Source organism: Bombina bombina, chromosome 2 (assembly GCF_027579735.1).
Source record: "Bombina bombina isolate aBomBom1 chromosome 2, aBomBom1.pri, whole genome shotgun sequence".
Classification (NCBI taxonomy): Eukaryota; Metazoa; Chordata; class Amphibia; order Anura; family Bombinatoridae; genus Bombina; species Bombina bombina.
Genome location: NC_069500.1, coordinates 826,014,092 through 826,038,124, shown reverse-complemented (window position 1 = coordinate 826,038,124; position 24,033 = coordinate 826,014,092). Strand labels below are relative to the sequence as shown.

At 42.1% G+C, this 24,033-nt stretch overlaps 1 protein-coding gene across 1 annotated transcript in view; it reads right to left on the bottom strand.

Moving 5' to 3' along the window:
• Window positions 1–24,033, bottom strand: part of TCF3 (transcription factor 3) — a 262,782-nt gene that overhangs the window by 190,655 nt on the left and 48,094 nt on the right. The window lies entirely within an intron of this gene.

Below are 24,033 nucleotides of genomic sequence, written 5' to 3'. Positions count from 1 at the left end.
CCAAGCAGAACAATGTCTTAGGCTACCCTGGATGTAATAATAAATATGGAATCATTGCACTGAAGTGCTTTTTTTTTAATAATGTAGTTTTAATAGTTTAGATTTGAGAATCAATTTTACCTGAGGTAGATCTAAGTAATGTTAATCTCTACTTTTACACCGTATTATGCCATCTATCTGTCTCCAAATCATTTTTGTGTGGGTCAAGTTTAAAGATGGATTTTGAAATAATTTTATTCCATGACTATCTTTTCCTTCATTACCCTGCAAACATGCTTTTTTTTAGGCACCTTTTGTGTGTTAACAAGTGGTATAGCTAACAGTGGTTGCGGTTGGAATTGGCTGCTTCCTCTCTGCCCCTGGATATTTTCATTTAGGAATGGGTGTAAATAAATGTTAGGGAATCAATAGCAAGTTAATTAGACTGGCCACTTGCCACACTACATTATTTCTGTAGTTTGATAACCTCAGGGGCCTGAAGTGCTGGTTAAGTTAATAGTAGGATTTTCTTTTAAACATTTAAAATGTCCTATTATTGTGCACAGCTAAACAATATTGTATTGTTTACACACAGCATATATGAGAGGTAAACCCTGCTTTCAAGAGTTTACATTTTATGTGCATGCGTCTATCAGCATGTCTTGTTTTCACTAGCAATGCTGTAAGGATATAGGTTTAACTTCTGCAACGGGTTTAACCTTTTAACGCCGTTATGCCGTTCTATTCCGTCATATTTACACTGGGCTTTAAAGCCGTTATGACGGAATAGAACGTCATAACAAACGGCTGTCCTGAAGCCTTCTGTGCTTCAAGGACTTGATCGCGGTCTGGAGGGCGTTCCTAGGGTTGTAGGGACGCCCCCCAGATGCGATCCAATAATTGAAATCTCGCGATCGTATGCACGATCGCGTAGTTTCAATTTGTCTACATCGGAACAGGTGTTCCGATGTAGACACTTTAACCCTGTCATGAAAGGGTTAAACATATAGTTAACCCCTAGACGACGTTAGGACGTTCCATGCCTCCCCAAAAGCGCAGGGCTTTAATGCCGTTGGGATGGCATAGAACATCTTACCTTATGTGGCGTCCTGCAGCCTTCCCCTTTTACGCAATCAAGAATTGGACCGGGGGAGTGCCTAGCAGCGTAGGCAGTCCCCCATGATCTGATCCCGGGCCTTAAAAATCACATGATTGAATCAATGATTTTACGTTCTGATGTTAAACACTTTGATTCCAACACAAAAAAGTTAAAGTACAGCGCGTGATCCACAGCAGGGATAGGCAAGGTGTCCGTACATGGACACTGGTGTCCATGACTAGCCCTTGCAGTGTCCGCCACAACCTTAGTATATATTTTCTTTCTGATTTAATAATAAGAATAAAAAAAATGTAGTGTGAATAAAGTTAGTGGCTTGTCAAGAGACTGCTAGCGATATTGGGTTATAAGTTATGGAATAAATAAAGCCTGAGTGAAATACTAGATGTGTATCTGCATCTGTATAATAACACCCAGCTTTATACAAAGACACAGTAGTGACACTGACACATGCGTACAGCAAGACAAGGGCTGGTTATAGGCGGATCAGTGGTATCTGCATCAGTATAATAACACCCAGCACTATATAATGACACAGTAGTGATACTGGCACATGGGTATAGCCAGAGGAGGGCTGGTTATAGGGTCAGTGGTATCTGCATCAGTATAATAACACTCAGCACTATACAAAGACACAGTAGTGACACTGGCTCATGGGTATAGCCAGAGGAGTGCTGGTTATAGGGTCAGTGGTATCTGCATCAGTATAACAACACCCAGCGCTATATAATGACACAGTAGTGACACTGGCTCATGGGTATAGCCAGAGGAGGGCTAGTTATAGGATCAGTGGAATCTGCATCAGTATAATAACACCCAGCACTATATAATGACACAGTAGTGACACTGGCACATGGGTATAGCCAGGGGAGGGCTGGTTATAGGATCAATGGTATCTGCATCAGTATAATAACACCCAGCACTATATAATGACACAGTAGTGACACTGGCACATGGGTATAGCCAGAGGAGGGCTGGTTATAGGGTCAGTGGTATCTGTATCAGTATAATAACACCCAGCACTATATAATGACACAGTAGTGACACTGGCTCATGGGTATAGCCAGAGGAGGGCTGGTTATAGAATCAGTGGTATCTGCATCAGTATAATAACACCCAGTGCTATATAATGACACAGTAGTGACACTGGCACATGGGTATAGCCAGAGGAGGGCTGGTTATAGGGTCAGTAGTACCTGCATCAGTATAATAACACCCAGCACTATATAATGACACAGTAGTGACACTGGCACATGGGTATAGCCAGAGGAGGGCTGGTTATAGGATCAGTGGTATCTGCATCAGTATAATAATACCCAGCACTATACAAAGACACAGTAGTGACACTGGCTCATGGGTATAGCCAGAGGAGGGCTGGTTATAGGGTCAGTGGTATCTGTATCAGTATAATAACACTCAGCACTATACAAAGACACAGTAGTGACACTGGCTCATGGGTATAGCCAGAGGAGTGCTGGTTATAGGGTCAGTGGTATCTGCATCAGTATAACAACACCCAGCGCTATATAATGACACAGTAGTGCCACTGGCTCATGGGTATAGCCAGAGGAGGGCTAGTTATAGGATCAGTGGAATCTGCATCAGTATAATAACACCCAGCACTATATAATGACACAGTAGTGACACTGGCACATGGGTATAGCCAGGGGAGGGCTGGTTATAGGATCAATGGTATCTGCATCAGTATAATAACACCCAGCACTATATAATGACACAGTAGTGACACTGGCACATGGGTATAGCCAGAGGAGGGCTGGTTATAGGGTCAGTGGTATCTGTATCAGTATAATAACACCCAGCACTATATAATGACACAGTAGTGACACTGGCTCATGGGTATAGCCAGAGGAGGGCTGGTTATAGAATCAGTGGTATCTGCATCAGTATAATAACACCCAGTGCTATATAATGACACAGTAGTGACACTGGCACATGGGTATAGCCAGAGGAGGGCTGGTTATAGGGTCAGTAGTACCTGCATCAGTATAATAACACCCAGCACTATATAATGACACAGTAGTGACACTGGCACATGGGTATAGCCAGAGGAGGGCTGGTTATAGGATCAGTGGTATCTGCATCAGTATAATAATACCCAGCACTATACAAAGACACAATAGTGACACTGGCACATGGGTATAGCCAGAGGAGGGCTGGTTATAGGGTCAGTGGTATCTGTATCAGTATAATAACACCCAGCACTATATAATGACACAGTAGTGACACGGGCACATGGGTATAGCCAGAGGAGGGCTGGTTATAGGGTCAGTGGTATCTGCATCAGTATAATAACACCCAGCACTATATAATGACACAGTAGTGACACGGGCACATGGATATAGCCAGATAAGGGCTGGTTATAGGGTCAGTGGTATCTGCATCAGTATAATAACACCCAGCACTATATAATGACACAGTAGTGACACTGGCACATGCGTATAGCCAGGCAAGGGCTGGATATAGGGTCAGTGGTATCTGCATCAGTATAATAACACTCAGCACTATACAAAGACACAGTAGTGACACTGGCACATGGGTATAGCCAGAGGAGGGCTGGTTATAGGGTCAGTGGTATCTGCATCAGTATAATAACACCAAGGTCTATACAAAGACACAGTAGTGACACTTGCACATGGGTATAGCCAGAGGAGTGCTGGTTATAGGATCAGTGGTATCTGCATCAGTATAATAACACCCAGCGCTATATAATGACACAGTAGTGACACTGGCTCATGGGTATAGCCAGAGGAGGGCTGGTTATAGGATCAGTGGTATCTGTATCAGTAAAATAACACCCAGCACTATATAATGACACAGTAGTGACACTGGCTCATGGGTATAGCCAGAGGAGGGCTGGTTATAGGGTCAGTGGTATCTGCATCTGTATAATAACACCCAGCACTATATAATAACACAGTAGTGACACTGGCTCATGGGTATAGCCAGAGGAGGGCTGGTTATAGGATCAGTGGTATCTGTATCAGTAAAATAACATCAAGCACTATAAAATATTGTTTTTAATTTCAAATGTACCTTCACTAAGGTCTGTACTTTGGAAAATGTCTGCCACAGCCTTTGTCTGTGCCTATCCCTGACCTTTGTTTTGACTCTGAAATAGGAAGTACACAACTGGTCTATGAGGTTGAAGTGTGCTTGTTGATAAGGAAAACTCCAATAGCTTTATTGGTGGATAATATCCCAAAGGTAAAAGTGTGTTTTTTTTTAATACATTTTAAAGTGTCACATTTTAGATAAAATAAATTATTTTTTATTTATTTTTTTGCTACTTGCCAGCTGTGTATTGTCCCTGTTTCCTGTTCTTAAGATTTCATGTTCTTTGTAATTGGGTTTGGCTGTATAAAAATAAAGTACTCTAGACTCCAACTGCATAAAGTACTGCTAGTGCTGTTTATGCGCTATATAAGCTTGTAAGTAGAACGCTAGTATAGGTTGACAATTATTAAAGGGACATGCTAGCTCTATGCTTAGCCACTTGAAAGTGATGAAGCATTTAAGTAAAAAGCTGACAAGAAAATATCACATCAGCATCTCTGTAAAAAATATATTTTACCTCAAAATTTCCTCAGCTCACCTGGTAAACATTGGATTTCACCATGATCTAACAGTTTTATAGTAAACTTCATTAACCCCTTACTCAAGACCTGTGCTATTACAGTAATAGCTTGCTCACCTCTGTTGGTGAGACCCGTGCTATTACAGGGCTCAAAGGGTATGTCTGTGATGTAAAGGAGTTAGAGAAAAATAAAGAGACTGTGCCTGCACATGAGATGCATGTTTGCTTGCAAGTCCCAGGACAAGCCTCCTTGGCTGCTTCAAATCTATACTAGACGTGTGTATTTTACAGCTTCATTAGCTGCAAAATGCAGAAGAAGACGGTTGCTTGCGGCTTTCAACTCTTTTCAGACCCGGATTACTTGTTGTGAAAAGTTCAACACACTAAGATCTGGATTTGCACAGATCTTAGTGTGTTGCACTAAGCACAAACCTTTTAAAATCCCTTTATGATAGGGTGTAGCCACTGAGGAAATATTGAGGCAAAACATCATACTTTTTTACATAGAGCTGTCATCTTCTATTATATAGTCAGATTTTTGCAGATATGCTGCATACAAATTACGTCCAGCACACAAGTGTATGTTGTGGTTCCCTCTGTCAGTTTAGATAGCAGAGACTGCAGGTGGGGGCATAAGGTATCTGCCTTCATATAGTAAGGGACTACTGATCGAGCTCCCTTACCCTATGAAGCCAGATCACAACTTTCTTTATCACTATCTTCCCTTGATGCCGAGTGGGAGTGGTAGGAGGGAGACAGGAGTGCGGCCCAGCAGTGGAGTAGGGAGGGGTGGGGTTCCCTACACTACAGCAACAAAGATTGTCAGGGGAAAGGGAAGGATGGGGCCCAACACTATGAGAAAAAGTGACCTTGGAGGGAGGGGTGGTCCCTACATTACAGAGAAAAAAGATAGTAAATATAAAATAATAAGAAATAAAGATTAATTGTTACTGACAGACTAGCTGCCAGTAACAATCATGGTGAGATGCAGTGGGAGGGTTAAATATTTGTTTGGGGAGGGTGGGGTAAAGGAGTGGGATGGTGAGGAGGGTCACCTAGAATACAGAAATTAATAAATAATTACATAAACTAATATATTTAGAGAGAAAAAGTGTCAGGTGGGAGGGTATTCCCTACACTGCAGCACAAATTAACCTTACAAGCAAAATGATTAACCCCTTCACTACCAGGAATTTAAAGGGACACTCAAGTCAAAATTAAACTTTCATAATCCAGATAGAGCATGCAATTTTAAACAACTTTACAATTTACTTCCATTAACAAAATGTACACAGTCTTTTTATATTTACACTTTTTTGAGTCACCAGCTCCTGAGCATGTGTAAGAATTCACAGAATATACATATATGCATTTGTAATTGGCTGATGGCTGTCACATGATACAGGAGGAGTGGAAATAGAGATAACTTTGAAATTCGTCAAAAAAAAAATCTACTATTCATTTGAAGTTCAGACTACATGCTATTGCATTGTCTTTTTATTGTGCATTTGTTGATTATGGAAATCTACTGTATTTACTGTGGTGCACAGCTGCAAATAGCAACCTTCTAATTGCCAAAAAAACATTGGCAAAGCCATTCATATCTGCTGTTTCTGAACTAAGGGGAACCCGAAGAAGCTTTTAAAAACCATTTCTCTTATGACTAGTAGTTGTGTGTAAATAATTTCAGTTGGAAACCTAAAGGTTGCAAAAAAGTTAACAATTAGTTTTTTTATATGATCGGATTTGGTGGTCAAATAGTGGCATGAAATATACCAAATGGGCCTAGATTAATACCTTGGGTTGTCTACTTTAAATATATATATATAGTTTTGACAAGTAAATAAAATAAAATAAAAAAACAAAGGCTCTATTTCTGTTGAAACGGAGTGCTAGCAAAAATGCTAAAAAATTTCCAGTACTTGCTATGGTATATATTCATATATGTCCATTCATATGTGTTTTAGATGTCAGTGTTTAATTATGGCTTACAGTGAGTGTACAAAATTTCCTGGCATAGTACATTATTAAATAAAAAATAAACTTTCATGGTTAAGATAGAACATTCAATTTTAAGATACATTTCAATTTACTTCTATTATCTTATTTGTTTAATTTGTTGTGTTCTTTGTTGAAAAACACACCTAGGTAGGGTCAGGAACAGCAATGCACTACTGGAAGTTAGCAACTCATTGGTGGCTACACACATATGTCTCTTATTATTGGCTGACCAGATGGTTTCAGCTATCTCAGAGCCAGCCCTAGGGGTCCTAGGTAGTATGAGAGTATGGGGCCCCTACCTAGAAAAATATTATGTTGAAGAAAAGGAAGAATGCACTATGCTACACACACACATGCACACAAACACACATATGCACACAAAAACACATATGCACACATACACACAAACACACATATGCACACAAACACACATATGCACACAAACACACACATACACACAAACACACATATGCACACAAACACACATACACACATGCACACAAACACACATATGCACACAAACACACGCATGCACACAAACACACATACACACATGCACACAAACACACATACACACATGCACACAAACACACATATGCACACAAACATACATGCACACATACACACATGCACACAAACACACATACTTAGATATACAACCCCAATTCCAAAAACATTGGGACAGTATGGAAGATGCAAAAACAAACAAACAAAAAGAGTCATTTGAAAATTCAATTCATCCTGTACTATATTGAAAACACATTATTAACACATTATTTGATGTTTTACTTTGCGAATTTAATGTAGTTTTGAAAATATACACTCATTTTAAATCTCATGACTGCAACACATTTCAAAAAAAGTTGGGACAGGGGTAATTTAGGACTAATAGCGAGGTGACAAGTTTAATAAGAAGGTGAAGGGAAACAGTTGAGGCAATCGTGTAATCATACGCCTAGATTTAGAGTTCTGCGGCCAAAGGGGTGCGTTAGCTACGCGTGCTTTTTTCTGGCCGCACCTTTTAAATACCGCTGGTATTAAGAGTTCACAGAATGGCTGCGTTAGGCTCCAAAAAAGGAGCGTAGAGCATATTTACCGCAACTTCAACTCTCGATACCAGCGGTGCTTACGGACGCGGCCAGCTTCAAAAACGTGCTCGTGCACGATTCCCCCATAGAAAACAATGGGGCTGTTTGAGCTGAAAAAAAACCTAACACCTGCAAAAAAGCCGCGTTCAGCTCCTAACGCAGCCCCATTGTTTTATATGGGGAAACACTTCCTACGTCTGCACCTAACACCCTAACATGTACCCCGAGTCTAAACACCCCTAACCTTACACTTATTAACCCCTATTCTGCCGCCCCCGCTATCGCTGACCCCTGCATATTATTTTTAACCCCTAATCTGCCGCTCCGTACACCCCCGCCACCTACATTATCCCTATGTACCCCTAATCTGCTGCCCTAACATCGCCGACCCCTATATTATATTTATTAACCCCTAATCTGCCGCCCCCAACGTCGCCTCCACCTAACTACACTTATTAACCCCTAATCTACCGACCGGACCTGAGCGCTACTATAATAAATGTATTAACCCCTAATCCGCCTCACTCCCGCCTCAATAACCCTATAATAAATAGTATTAACCCCTAATCTGCCCTCCCTAACATTGCCGACACCTAACTTCAAGTATTAACCCCTAATCTGCCGACAGGAGCTCACCGATACTCTAATAAATTTATTAACCCCTAAAGCTAAGTCTAACTTTAACCCTAACACCCCCCTAAATTAAATATAATTTAAATCTAACGAAATAAATTAACTCTTATTAAATAAATTATTCCTATTTAAAGCTAAATACTTACCTGTAAAATAAACCCTAATATAGCTACAATATAAATTATAATTATATTATAGCTATTTTAGGATTTATATTTATTTTACAGGTAACTTTGTATTTATTTTAACCAGGTACAATAGCTATTAAATAGTTAAGAACTATTTAATAGCTAAAATAGTTAAAATAATTACAAAATTACCTGTAAAATAAATCCTAACCTAAGTTACAATTAAACCTAACACTACACTATCAATAACTAAATTAAATAAAATACCTACAATTATCTACAATTAAACCTAACACTACACTATCAATAAATAAATTAAATACAATTCCTACAAATAAATACAATTAAATAAACTAACTAAAGTACAAAAAATAAAAAAGGACTAAGTTACAAAAAATAAAAAAATATTTACAAACATTAGAAAAAAATTACAACAATTTTAAACTAATTACACCTACTCTAAGCCCCCTAATAAAATAACAAAGACCCCCAAAATAAAAAAATGCCCTACCCTATTCTAAATTACAAAAGTTAAAAGCTCTTTTACCTTACCAGCCCTTAAAAGGACCTTTTGTGGGGCATGCCCCAAAGAATTCAGCTCTTTTGCCTGTAAAAAAAAACATACAATACCCCCCCCCAACATTACAACCCACCACCCACATACCCCTAATCTAACCCAAACCCCCCTTAAATAAACCTAACACTAAGCCCCTGAAGATCTTCCTACCTTGTCTTCACCATGCCAGGTTCACTGATCGATCCAGAAGAGCCTCCGATTTGGCTGTTCCGATCAGCCAATAGAATGCGAGCTCAATCTGATTGGCTGATCGGATCAGCCAATCGGATTGAACTTGATTCTGATTCACTGATTCCATCAGCCAATCAGAATTTTCCACCTTAATTCCGATTGGCTGATAGAATCCTATCAGCCAATCGGAATTCGAGGGTCGCCATCTTGGATGACGTCCCTTAAAGGAACCGTCATTCGTCGGGAAGTCGTCGGTGAAGAAGGATGGACCTGCGATGGAGTTCTTGAAGATCAGCCGGTCGTCATCGGATTGAAGAACATAGAAGATGCGGCTTGGATGAAGATGTTTGCCGGTCCGGATGTCCTCTTCTGCCCGCTTGGATCAAGACTTCAGCCGGAGGATGGACGTCACTCTTCAGCCCCCCGCTTAGGCTTGGATCAAGACATCGGAGGCTCTTCTGGATCGATCGGTGAACCTGACATGGTGAAGACAAGGTAGGAAGATCTTCAGGGGCTTAGTGTTAGGTTTATTTAAGGGGGGTTTGGGTTAGATTAGGGGTATGTGGGTGGTGGGTTGTAATGTTGGGGGGGTATTCTATGTTTTTTTTACAGGCAAAAGAGCTGAATTCTTTGGGGCATGCCCCGCAAAGGGCCCTGTTCAGGGCTGGTAAGGTAAAAGAGCTTTGAACTTTTGTAATTTAGAATAGGGTAGGGCATTTTTTTTATTTTGGGGGTCTTTGTTATTTTATTAGGGGGCTTAGAATAGGTGTAATTAGTTTAAAATTGTTGTAATTTTTTTCTAATGTTTGTAAATATTTTTTTATTTTTTGTAACTTAGTTCTTTTTTATTTTTTGTACTTTAGTTAGTTTATTTAATTGTATTTATTTGTAGGAATTGTATTTAATTTATTTATTGATAGTGTAGTGTTAGGTTTAATTGTAGGTAATTGTAGGTATTTTATTTAATTTATTTACTGATAGTGTAGTGTTAGGTTTAATTGTAACTTAGGTTAGGATTTATTTTACAGGTAATTTTGTAATTATTTTAACTATTTTAGCTATTAAATAGTTCTTAACTATTTAATAGCTATTGTACCTGGTTAAAATAAATACAAAGTTGCCTGTAAAATAAATATAAATCCTAAAATAGCTATAATATAATTATAATTTATATTGTAGCTATATTAGGGTTTATTTTACAGGTAAGTATTTAGCTTTAAATAGGAATAATTTATTTAATAAGAGTTAATTTATTTTGTTAGATTTAAATTATATTTAATTTAGGGGGGTGTTAGTGTTAGGGTTAGACTTAGCTTTAGGGGTTAATCCATTTATTACAGTAGCGGCGAGATTCGGTCGGCAGATTAGGGGTTAATAATTGAAGTTAGGCGTCGGCGATGTTAGGGAGGGCAGATTAGGCGTTAATACTATTTATTATAGGGTTATTGAGGCGGGAGTGAGGCGGATTAGGGGTTAATAACTTTATTATAGTAGCGGTGAGATCCGCTCGGCAGATTAGGGGTTAATAAGTGTAGGCAGGTGGAGGTGACGTTGAGGGGGGCAGATTAGGGGTTAATAAATATAATATAGGGGTCGGCAGTGTTAGGGGCAGCAGATTAGGGCTACATAGCTATAATGTAGGTGGCGGCGCTTTGCGGTCGGCAGATTAGGGGTTAATTATTGTAGGTAGCTGGCGGCGACGTTGTGGGGGGCAGGTTAGAGGTTAATAAATATAATATAGGGGTCGGCGGTGTTAGGGGCAGCAGATTAGGGGTACATAAGTATAACGTAGGTGGCGGTCGGCAGATTAGGGGTTAAAAATATTTAATCGAGTGGCGGCGATGTGGGGGGACCTCGGTTTAGGGGTACATAGGTAGTTTATGGGTGTTAGTGTTAACAGTAGTTAAGAGCTTTATAAACCGGCGTTAGCCAAGAAAGCTCTTAACTACTGACTTTTTTCTGCGGCTGGAGTTTTGTCGTTAGATTTCTAACGCTCACTTCAGCCACGACTCTAAATACCGGAGTTAGAAAGATCCCATTGAAAAGATAGGATACGCAATTGACGTAAGGGGATCTGCAGTATGGAAAAGTCGCGGCTGGAAAGTGAGCGTTAGACCCTTTCCTGACTGACTCCAAATACCGGCGGTAGCCTAAAACCAGCGTTAGGAGCCTCTAACGCTGGTTTTGACGGCTACCGCCAAACTCTAAATCTAGGCCATAGTATATAAGGAGCCTATAAAAAAAGGCCTAGTCCTTCAAGAGCAAGGACAGGTCGAGGCTCGCTAATCTGCCAACAGATGTGGCAGCGAATAATCCAACATTTTGAGAACATTCCCCAAAGACAAATCAGTAAGATTTTGGCCAATTTTCACCTTCTACAGTGCACAATATATTTAAAAGATTTAAGGAATCAGGTCAAATCTTGGTGTGTAAAGGGTAAGCCTGAAAACCACTTCTGAATGCACATGATCTCCGATCCCTCAGACGTCACTGTCTCAAAAACCGTCATGAGTCTGTAATGGATATCCTGACATGGGCCCGTGAATACTTTGGTAAACCTTTGTCAGTCAACACCATTTGCCGCTGCATCCCAAAATGCAAGTTAAGGCTTTACTATACAAAGCAGAAGCCCTACATCAGCACTTTTCAGATGCGCTGCCGACTTCTCTGGGCTCGGTCTCATCTGAGATGGACAGTAGCACAGTGGAATCGTGTTTTGTGGTCAACTTTTCAAATAAATTTTGGAAAAAACAGCCGTCGTTTTCTCCAGGCCATAGAGGAAAAGAACCTTCAGTGCCCAATGCTTAATAAGTGTTATTAAAAGAAAAGGTGATGTTACACAGTGGTAAACAGTTGAGTGTCCCAACTTTATTGGAGTGTGTTGCAGTCATCAAATTTAAAATGAGTGTACATTTTCAAAAACACATTAAATTCACAAGGTAAAATATAAAATAATGTGTTAGTAATGTGTTTTCAATATAGTACAGGGTGAAATTACTTTTTTTTTTTTTTTTGCATTTTACATACTGTCACCACTTGTTTTGGAATTGGGGTTGTATACAAACACCCACAGATATATACATACATACACACACACAGATACAAGCCCACAGATAAATACACACAAATATACATTTACACACAAAAGATATACATACATATATACACACACACATATATATATATATATATATATATATATATATTTATATTATTATTATTATTATTCTTTATTTATAAAGCGTCAAAAGATTCCGCAGCGCTGTTCATAGGTAACAAAGATAAAAGGACAGTACAATATGAGACACCAGACAAAATTTAACAAACAAATACAGGAGGAATTGGGAGCCCTGTTCCCGTGGGAACTTACAATCTAAATGGGTAGGAGGGTGAGAAACAGGAGGTGGGGACTGCAAAGGTGGGAATGATGTTAGTGTGAAGTTAGATGAGGGCAACTATTAGGCAAGTGGAATTCATTAGTTACTGATTTGGTTATAGGCTTCCCTGAACAAGAAGGTCTTTAGGGAGCGTTTAAAGGAGGAGAGGTTGGGGGAAAGTCTGACAGCACGAGGAAGTGCGTTCCAGAGGGTTGGTGCCGCACGAGAGAAGTCCTGTAGTCTAGCATGAGAGGAGGTGATGGTAGAAGAGGCAAGGAGTAGATCGTTGTTGGATCTTAGGGGACGGGCTGGAGTATATTTGTTGATGAGTGAGGACAGGTATGGGGGGGCTGCATTGGTAAGGGCTTTGTAGGTCAAAGTGAGAATTTTGAATTTAATTCTGCTGTGAATGGGGAGCCAGTGAAGGGACTCACAGAGGGGTGCGGCAGATACAGAGCGTCGGGAGAGGTGGATTAGCCTAGCAGAGGCATTTAGGATGGATTGAAGGGGGGAGAGGCGGGAGAGAGGAAGGCAAGTTAGTAGGTTGTTACAGTAGTCAAGCCGGGAAATTACTAGGGAATGGATTAGCTGTTTAGTAGTTTCAGCACTCAGAAAAGGACGAATTTTGGAGATATTGTGTAGGTGTTAGCGACAGGATGAAGAGAGCGATTGGATGTGGGGTATGAAGGACAGATTGGAGTCGAGTGTAACTCCAAGGCAGCGGACTTGGGGTGATGGGGAGATAGTGGTGTCACCGACAGTGATAGTAAAGTTAGAAACTGGAGTAAAATTAGTTGGGGGGATTAGAAGAAGCTCAGTCTTGGACATGTTGATTTTTAGGTGGTGAGAGGCCATCCAGGAAGAAATGCCAGATAAGCAGCCGCTGATGTCGGAAAGGACAGACGGAGAGAGTGCAGGGGTGGATAGGTAGATCTGAGTATCATCAGCATAGAGGTGATAGTTGAAGCCATAGCTACTAATAAGTTTACCCAGTGAGGAAGTATAAATAGAGAAGAGTAGAGGGCCTAGAACAGAGCCTTGAGGTACTCCAACAGACAGAGGCAGTAGAGAGGATGAGTCACCAGCAAATGAGACAGAAAAGGACCTATTAGAGAGATAAGAGTGGATCCAGGAGAGGGCAATGTCACAGAGCCCAAGGGAGCTGAGAGTCCGTAAGAGGAGGGGATGGTCAACAGTGTCAAAGGCAGCAGACAGGTCAAGTAAGATAAGTATAGAATAGTGGCCATTGTTTTTAGCAGAAAGAAGATCGTTAGTATACAGTATCTCACAAAAGTTAGTACACCCCTCACATTTTTGTAAATATTTTATTATATCTTTCATGTGACAACACTGAAGAAATGACACTTTGCTACAATGTAAAGTAGTGAGTGTACAACCTGTATAACAGTGTAAATTTGCTGTCTCCTCAAAATAACTCAACACACAGACATTAATGTCTAAACCGTTGGCAACAAAAGTTAGTACACCCCTAAGTGGAAATGTCCAAATTGGGTCCAAAGTGTCAATATTTTGTGTGGCCACCATTATTTTCCAGCACTGTCTTAACCCTCTTGGGCATGGAGTTCACCGGAGCTTCACAGGTTGCCACTGGAGTCCTCTTCAACTCCTCGATGACGACATCACAGAGCTGGTGGATGTTAGAGACCTTCCGCTTCCCCACCTTCCGTTTGAGGATGCCCCACAGATGCTCAATAGGGTTTAGGTCTGGAGACATGCTTGGCCAGTCCATCACCTTTACCCTCAGCTTCTTTAGCAAGGCAGTGGTTGTCTTGGAGGTGTGTTTGGGGTCGTTATCATGTTGGAATATTGCCCTGCGGCCCAGTCTCCGAAGGAAGAGGATCATGCTCTGCTTCAGTATGTCACAGTACATGTTGGCATTCATGGTTCCCTCAATGAACTGTAGCTCCCCAGTGCCGGCAGCATTCATCCAGGCCCATACCATGACACTCCCACCACCATGCTTTACTGTAGGCAAGACACACTTGTCTTTGTACGTACTCCTCACCTGGTTGCCGCCACACATGCTTGACACCATCTTAACCAAATAAGTTTATCTTGGTCTCATCGGACCACAGGACATGGTTCCAGTAATCTATGTCCTTAGTCTGCTTGTCTTCAGCAAACTGTTCGCGGTCTTTCTTGTGCATCATCTTTAGAAGAGGCTTATTTCGGTGATGACAGTTATGCAGACCAATTTGAAGCAGTGTGCAGTGTATGGGCTGAGCACTGACAGGCTGACCCCCACCCCTTCAACCTCTGCAGCAATGCTGGCAGCACTCATACATCTATTTCCGAAATACAACCTCTGGATATGACGCTGAGTATGTGCACTCAACTTCTTTGGTCGACAATGGCGAGGCCTGTTCTGAGTTAGTGAAACCAGTTCTGTGAAACCGCTGTATGGTCTTTCCCATCGTGATGCAGCTCAGTTTCATGGTTTTGGCAATCTTCTTATAGCTTAGGCCATATTTATGTAGAGCAACACATTTTTTTTTAGATCCCCAGAGAGTTCTTTGCCATGAGGTGCCATGTTGAACTTCCAGTAGCCAGTATGAAAGAGTGTGAGAGTGATAAGACCAAATTTAACACACCTGCTCCCCATTCACACCTGAGACCTTGTAACACTAACGAGTCACATGACACCTTGGAGGGAAAAGGGCTAATTTGGCCTAATTTGACCATTTCCACTTAGGGGTGTACTCACTTTTGTTGCCAACGGTTTACACATTGATGGCTGTGTGTTGAGTTATTTTGAGGGGACAGTTACACTGTTATACAGGTTGTACACTCACTACTTTACATTGTAGCAAAGTATCATTTCTTCAGTGTTGGCACATGAAAATATATAATAAAATATTTACAAAAATGTGAGGGTTGTACTCACTTTTGTGAGATACTGTGTGTATATATATATATATATATATATATATATATATATATATATATATATATAAATATATACACACACACATATACCCAGATACAGAAACACACGCACATATACACACACACACAGATGCATACATAGATATACACACATACATACACACAGATGCATACATAGATATACACACATACATACACCCAGATACAGATACACACGCACATAAACACACACAGATACATACATGCACACGCGCACACAGATATGACAATCTCTGAGCATTGCACTAATTACAACAAAAGTACCCTTAAGAACCCCTAAAAGATCTTCAACATTCTGCAACAAGATTTATATGAAATTAATTTTGTATTACTTACAGTAGAGATGAATTGCTCTGTTAACACAGACAACCCACAGGGAACTCTCTCCTGCTCATGCCGAGAAGACTGCTTTCACCGCTCCTTCTACAGCCTGCATTGCAGCTCTGGTCCTCCCATATCAGCCCTTTTCTCTGTGTAAAAGCCGTGCACAGGCAGTGGCCCTATATTGCACTCAGGCTTTTATAGAGAGAATATGGCGTATATGGGAGGACCAGAGCTGCAATTCAAATTTTTAACATGATAATAAAATAAATATCAATACTGCAAGTGGAAGGTCTGACACAGAGGGGGTTCAGGGATTTGTACGGCTAGCAAGGACTAGTGCAGGGCCCCCCTAAGCATGGAGTCCTAAAGCCGGCACTGAGATATCTCTCAGTAGTGCATTGCTGCTCTGGACTATTACTTAAAGGGACATGAAACCCACATTTTTTTTCTTTCACGATTTAGAAAGAGCAAGCAATTTTAAACAACTTTCTAAATTAATTCTATCATCTAATTTGCTCTTGATATCCTTTTCTGAAAAGCATATCTAGATAGACTCAGTAGCTGATGATTGGTGGGTTCACATAGGTGCCTCGTGTGATTGTCTCACCTTTTGTGCATTGTTATTTCTTTAACAAAGGATATCTAAAGAATGAAGACAATTAGATAATAGTAAATTGGAATGTTGTTTAAAATTGCATTCTCTAAATCATGAAAGAAAAATGTGGGGTTTAATGTTTTACACCTGTGCACAGTTTTATGCGAGCAACAGTGCAATTATAAAATCATCTAACACACATAGGAATCTGAATATTATATGCATATTATAGTTTTGTACATGTTGTAGTCTCTGCATATTATATTACATTATTTATGTTGCTTGGTATGATTTATAGCTTGTAATTATTTGCTTGTTTATATGTATGTGTGTGTGTGTGTGAAATCACTCCTCTGTAAGAAAAGCACTCTCCAATTGTAATCAAATGCCTGAGTGCATGAAACAGTTCCACATTCAATCAATAGTCTGAAAGTCAGCACTCACAGGACTTCAAACAATAAAACATAACTTTTAATTACATAAATGAGGTTTCAATGCTCAACAGGCATCTGTTTCAAATGACACATGATCATTTGAGAAAGATGCCTCTGGAACGTCCAAATTTCATGTTTTTTTTATCTTTATATGTTATTAAAAGTTATGTTTTATTGTTTGAATTCCTGTAAATGCTAGAATATTGTGTATGTGTGTGTGTATATATATATATATATATATATATATATATATATATATACTATATATACTATATATACACTGCATATATGTATATATCTATGTATATGCATGTATGATTATGCAATAATACTATATACAATATTATGGATAATCCAAATTCTCGCACTCAGAAGTAGGTCTGGGTATAGACCGGACGCCAGTAGTTGCCAGTAAAACAAGCTTTATTTAGTGCTCAATAAAATCCAAAACATGTTAAACTCTTATGGACTTTGGGCAAATACTGAAAAATGGGGGGAGGAGCCAGCCATCAGACAAGTCGGACGCACACAACATGAGCTCCGGGTCCTAACATTGATTTTAGGGGTAATTAGTAGCCTTATATGCTGATCAGAAGCCCTGCTGAAGACAGCAAACTTAGGAACAAGTTCAGACGGTGTGATATTATCTAAAAGTATAATTAAATAAATATTTAGTCCTGAAGGTTACTATCAGACCTCCTTTCCAGGTACTATAACTTGACTGGACCCCCTAGGGATGTAGTGCTCATTGAAAACACTGTGGAGGTGTCCCTTTCTCCTCACACAGTGTAAAATGCAGGATCCTGACCTTACGGTTTAAAGCATACTTGTATTGAATTACACCAACAATGAAAAAAACATTTGCCCAAATGTGTTACTGCACATACCTCCAATCTTCCGGTACTTCTCACGCTGTCTTGCGGAGTGGTATACCTGCACCTTTATTCCGCTCCCACTAGGAGATGTAGCAGTGTGTTCCGAAGTTTCAGCGTGGTGTGCGGTGTGCAGTAAGCACTTCCAGGTTAGGGCAATATTCGGTCTCCCGTCCTGCCTGCGCTTTCGGTCCATTGCGCTGAACTCTGCCGTCTCTTACAAATACCTCCATGCTTACTCAGGCCAGATGACTGATGCAAAGCAAAAGGAGAAGAACTGAGAAGCACGGAACATATTGCGGGTGAAGAATACTTTATTGGATGGACGTTCCAAAGTAAAACAAACAAAAAGAGTGTTAGATGGTAAATACCCTTGGGGTAAAATACAGGAAAATTTATTAAGAGGCTAGCAATTACTATGGCCATAGTAATTGTTAGCCTCTTAATAAATTTTCCAGTATTTTACCCCGAGGGTATTTACCCTCTAACACTCTTTTTGTTTGTTTTACTTTGGATCGCCCATCCAATAAAGTATTCTTCACCCGCATTATGCTCCGTGCTTATCATTTCTTCTCCTTTTGCCCTGCTGAAGACCCCAATAAGAACAGATTACGACTAGGAGCCTGAGCGATAGCTGAGCTGAGCAGGTTGAGCTGCCTAAGACATAATATTAAGTCTGGTTCTGCAAGCCTTAACAAGCAAGATAGTGGCTGTGGTAGATTGGGAGAAGAAAGTCCTACGCATTCTTGAGACTTCCTTTCAGCAACTGGAATTGAAGCTGCTCAGTATACTAACAGAGCTGACACCTAGCTGCAAGCCAACTACATGGAATGCACAAAAGCAAGGAGTTTAGAGGAACTTTACGTTAGCTGAGATTGCTGACATCCGCACAACCATAATGGAAGACCGGCCCTATCCTGCAGAGGAGCACAAGCAGATAGTTATACAGAGATCACAGACGGCGAAGCATCAGGTATCTATCTTATTTCATGCCTTTGGAAGCTGTCACCCATCTGTTTGGAGTAGAGGCGATTTGGTGTTATCGAGGCTTGAATTGCAAGGAGGCCCACTGCAGCGTTCTCCACATACTCTGGAGGAGGATCTATGTATGCCCCGAAATACTCGCATCAGCGAGATAGCCCTAGGCCTAGTTGCAGGAAAGATTATGCTGTTATTTGCCCTAAAGACCGCTGCTCCATAACCTGTCCGCCTGCTCTGAGCAGGCAGACAGACATTGCCGCAATTCAACCCGATCGAGTACGATCGGGTTGATTGACACCCCCCTGCTGGCGGCAGATTGGCTGGTGCAATGCTGAATACGGAGAGCATTCAGCGAGGTCTGTTGGACCTGATCCGCACTGTCGGATCAGGTCCGACAGACCTTTATTAAATAGGCCCCAATATCACTTATTAGTTAATATTGGGTGGAGTGTACAGTTGTTTATAGACGTTCTTTACCTTAACAGCGACTAAGGCACGCATTAAGACAAATGGACCTCTCCTATTATTATGATGCAAACCAATATGTATGTAACTTCTATTTACATATACCTATTATATGTTCCTATTTCTTCAAAGTACCTAAGTTAGCACTGTGTGTTTTGCTTTAAAGAATTTAGGGAAAGCAGTATGCTTACTGATGGACAGCAGTGGCGTCACTAGGGTTGGTGTCACCCGGTGCGGTAAGTTATGGTGTCACCCCCCCCCCCCAGAAAGCAGACACACACAAAAACACAGGCAAGCACACATACAAACACTCAGACACACTTAAAAAATACTCAGATGCACACACAAACACTTGGAAACACACTCAGACACACACACAAAAACACACACACAAAAACACTGAGACACACACACACACACAAAAACTCAGACACACACACATACAAAATATGTAAAGTGCACTGCATTAATTATAAAGCTCATGCCTAGAGCTGCTCACTGGCTCAGCAGAGCATCAAATGAAAGATAAACAGAGCACTCTAAAAATAAATCACTAAAGAAAAGATTTAGGTGCAAACTATGAAAATTCTGCTCTCTGACTCTGTTCCAAGTCTGTCAGTGCACAGCCCCGGGCCGCGTGCCTACCGCTTCTTATGGCCAATCACCTCTGCACTCTGCCCACCCCCAGACCCCCGCCCGCCCTCCTACCTGTTCAGTGTGCACTTAGTGTACCGTAACCGTAATGGTCTGGTGGGCATCATACGTGGCTCCTTCACTTTAAAGACAGTGTCAAACAGTCATGCGGTCAGGTGCTAGCCATCCCCTCATGATTTGCCAGTTCCCGTTTAGAGAGACAGCACAGCAGTGAGTGACTCCACTGCTCCACATGTCACTGAGCAGTGAGCACAGATAGGCAGGCAGGTTTAGGCTAGCAGCGCAACTTTGCAAGCCCCACGGCATGCCCACAACATTCATAGCGAAATTGGGCAGGGGAGAAGCAAAGTACAAACAAGCAAAAGTAGCCGGGAAAACTATTTGTTGAAATTGCAGCACTGGCTCAAGTGGCAAAAAAATTGTGTGTCTACATCTTCCCAAGTCCCACCAATGTTCACAAATGCCAGCCTCTAATAAAATAATCTATGCATCTCAACATTGTATTTCTTTGAATTTCAATAAAATAAAAAAAATAAAAAAATAAATAAAAAAATTTTTTTTTTTTGGTGTCACCCCCTGGTGGGTGTCACCCGGGTGCGGGCCGCCCCCCCCCCGCCCCCCCCCCCTAGTGACGCCACCGATGGACAGTGTATTGAGAGGATGTTTTCTAGTTAAATTTTGCTAATATAATTAAGGTTTGGATGGTATTAATATGTAATGTAAACTTCAGCCATGATTTGGGGTCTAAATAACGAAACCCTTGACTTTCACATTTTATTATAGGTTTGTCATCGCGCTGCCAGCGGCCGAGGCAGTTTGACTTCTCAGTTAAGTCAAGGCTTATTTTCCTAAATATTATAAAAGATACCCACAGGAAAAATAGATATTATCTCTGACAATGGACCCACCAACATATATATAAAACACCACCAGTTTATGTTATAAACTAGCAGAAAACCATCTACATAGAAACTTCCTAATCTATAAGTTGACATTATACTGCTTTTATTACCTCCCCAAAAGCCCACCTAGCACCCTCATTGAGTGTTGCATATATTCTCAGGGACATAAAACTAGTTTCTAGACTAATGAAAGGATAGCTATCTGAGTGCTTGGTGGCTATACATATTCATATGTTATCTATGCTTGCTTTAAGCGTGGGCTTAGGGGATGATCCTTTAATACATCTATAATTCAATCTAATAATGAATACGACCCCTTTTTGTACTTCATATCCCAATTATTAATATATAGTTCTGTCAGCTCCCATAATGTATTACCGTCAACAATATCTCCCCCCCTCCCCCACATAGCTTACTGGAGAAGCTTAGGAAAATACATCTTGCTAAAATCCTATTCTACTTTTTTCCCTGTTCCCCTTAAATTCCCCCTAAGCCAATGTCAAAGTTTGAAGGGTCCAAAAGTGATCCTTAAATGCTGTAACGGACTTCCTGCTACCCCGACTGGGTAGCGCCGTCAACTGGGTCCTTCCTCTGCCTGGAACAAGTGGCTATGTAGCCCAGGAAAGTGATTCTAGCAGGAGCCCACCCAAATAACTAGACAGACTAGCATTCAGGTGAAACAAGAACTGATTTTATTGAAAACACACACTCCTTTTATACAGACAGCTCATCTTGATAAGACAGGGAGACAATGCCACAGTTTTCCCGCCATTCCCGCCCCTCCAGACCGACAGGCGCCTCCATTGCAACCATAATCCCACAGAATCCCAGGACACAGTGGTGAGGGTTTTGGGTGTCATTTGAAAGCTCTCGGTCCCCAGATGCCGCAGTCCAAAAAGCGTTGTGATTCGTTATTGGGGACCAGAGATACAGCCCGTTGAAGTTATGGGGGTAGGGGTGTCCAAAACCCCCTGTTCCCAAAGCAGCTCCCCTCCGGTAATTCCCACACCTTTTGTCCTCCCTAGGGGCTACTAATCCCCAAAAGAGCGGAGCTCTGGGGCACATGGTTGCTGGAGCGACCAAGGGTAAAGTTAGCGGGTGTCCTGCTGTCCTATGGCCGACCGGGAGTTCCAGGAGCCCGGAAAGCCTGAGAGGGGTTAGGCGGGTGTCCGTGGTGAGGCGGCCGACCAGGAGTTCCAGGGGCCCGGCCAGCCTTGGAGGGTTTTCCTGTTCATACACCAGCTTTTCACAAGACAAGCAAACCAAAGCTTCCAGGGATTGTGGTTGCTCTGAAGAGCCAAAAACCACTGAGAAACAACAGGGGTGAGGTTGTAGGGGGGGTAAGAATTTAGCCCCTGCTGCCCAGTATCCATGACAACTCCCCCCTCCAGTTTGGCAGACCTGGCTAGATCCACATACGGGTCGGCCTGGGGATGTCCGAGGAGTTTATGCCACTTCAGTCCGCCGGGAAAGTCCGTCAGCATTCCCATTCTCTTTCCCGGTCGGTACTGGATGTCAAAGTTAAATGGCTGCAGGGCTAGGCTCCACCTCAACAGTCTCCCGTTGTCCCCGCAAACCCGGTTGAGCCATACTAGGGGGTTGTGGTTAGTAAGGACGGTGAAGGGTCTCCCATATAGGTAGGGCTGCAACTTTCTTCAAAGCCCATACCAGCGCCAGACACTCCTCAACCGCCGCGTAGCCTACTTCTCGGGGTAGCAGTTTGCGTCTGATGTAGGCAACGGGGTGGCCCCCAACCCGAACATGGAGGCATCTGTGTGGACAGAAAAATGTTTGGCTGGGTTAGGAGCGGCCACTACTGGGGCAGAGATTAAAGCAGACTTAAGACTCTGGAAGGCTTTTTCACACTCGGGGGACCACAGAACCTGTCGGGGAAGTCGTTTACGGGTCAGGTCAGTCAAGGGTTTGGCGAGGGTGCTGTAATTAGGGACGAACCTCCGGTAGTAGCCTGCTGTACCTAGAAATGCAAGGACTTGGGACTTGGGTTTTGGTCCTGGGGGTGGGCCAGTTAGCCACTGCCTCAACTTTGTCCTGCTCTGGTCGCTGCTTACTGCAGCCGACACTGTAGCCTAAGTACTGAACTTCCAAGCGCGCAATGGTACACTTATCTGGCTTCAAGGTTAGGCCGGCGGCTCGAAGATGATCTAAGACGATGCCTAGGTGGACCAGATGGTCCTCCCAGGTCTCGCTATAGATGGCGATGTCATCCAGGTATGCACAGGCATAGTCCTGGAGGCCTTCCAACAGGCGGTCTACCATTCTTTGGAAAGTGGCTGGGGCGTTCTTCATTCCAAACGGCATGACTTTAAACTGGTATAAGCCGAAGGGAGTGATGAAGGCAGACTTGGGGACGGACTCAGGGTCGAGGGGGATTTTCCAATAACCCTTGCATAGGTCAAGGTGGTTAGGAAGTGGCCTCGGGCGATTTGATCTAACAGGTCATCTACTCGGGGCATGGGATAGGTGTCAGTGGTGTTTCTGTCGTTGAGTCTACGGTAGTCAACGCAGAACCAGGTAGTTCCATTCTTCTTGGGTACTAACACTACCGGAGAGGCCCAGGGACTGTTGAACGGTTCAATGACACCGAGGTCCAACATTCCCCGGAGCTCCCGGTGCATACTGTCCCTGACGGCCTCTGGGACCCTGTAGGCAGCCTGTTGCAGGAGGGTCTGTCCCGGGGTCTCCATCCGGTGGATGGCTGTGGTGGTAAACCCAGGGACAGTAGAGAACATGTCACTTCTTTGTTCCAAGAGTCGCTGGACCTGCCTTTTCTGTCCGGGCTCTAACCTATCGTCTAGGGATATGTCATCCACCCCTGGAGCTTTCGTATGGTCACCCGTCTTTCCTACCTTCTGGCAAACCTCACAGGATTTACAGTATTCCTTAATATCGGCTGTAATGCCTGGCCAGAAGAAGGTTTGAGTCAAGCGGTGGTGGGTCCTTTGCTTTCCTAAGTGGCTGGCTAAGGGGATGTCATGCCCTATGTTCAGTAGGTTGGACCGAAACTTCTTCGGTACCACCAGCTGGCGTTTGGGCACCGGTCCTTTTCTCCTCTTGGAGATCCGGTACAGGAGCTCTCCCTCCCACTGGAACCGTTCATCTCCGGGGCCTACTCGGTCTCAGTAAGGGGCTAGGGTCGGGTCGCTCAAGGTTTCTTTGGCGAAGTCAGAAGGGGT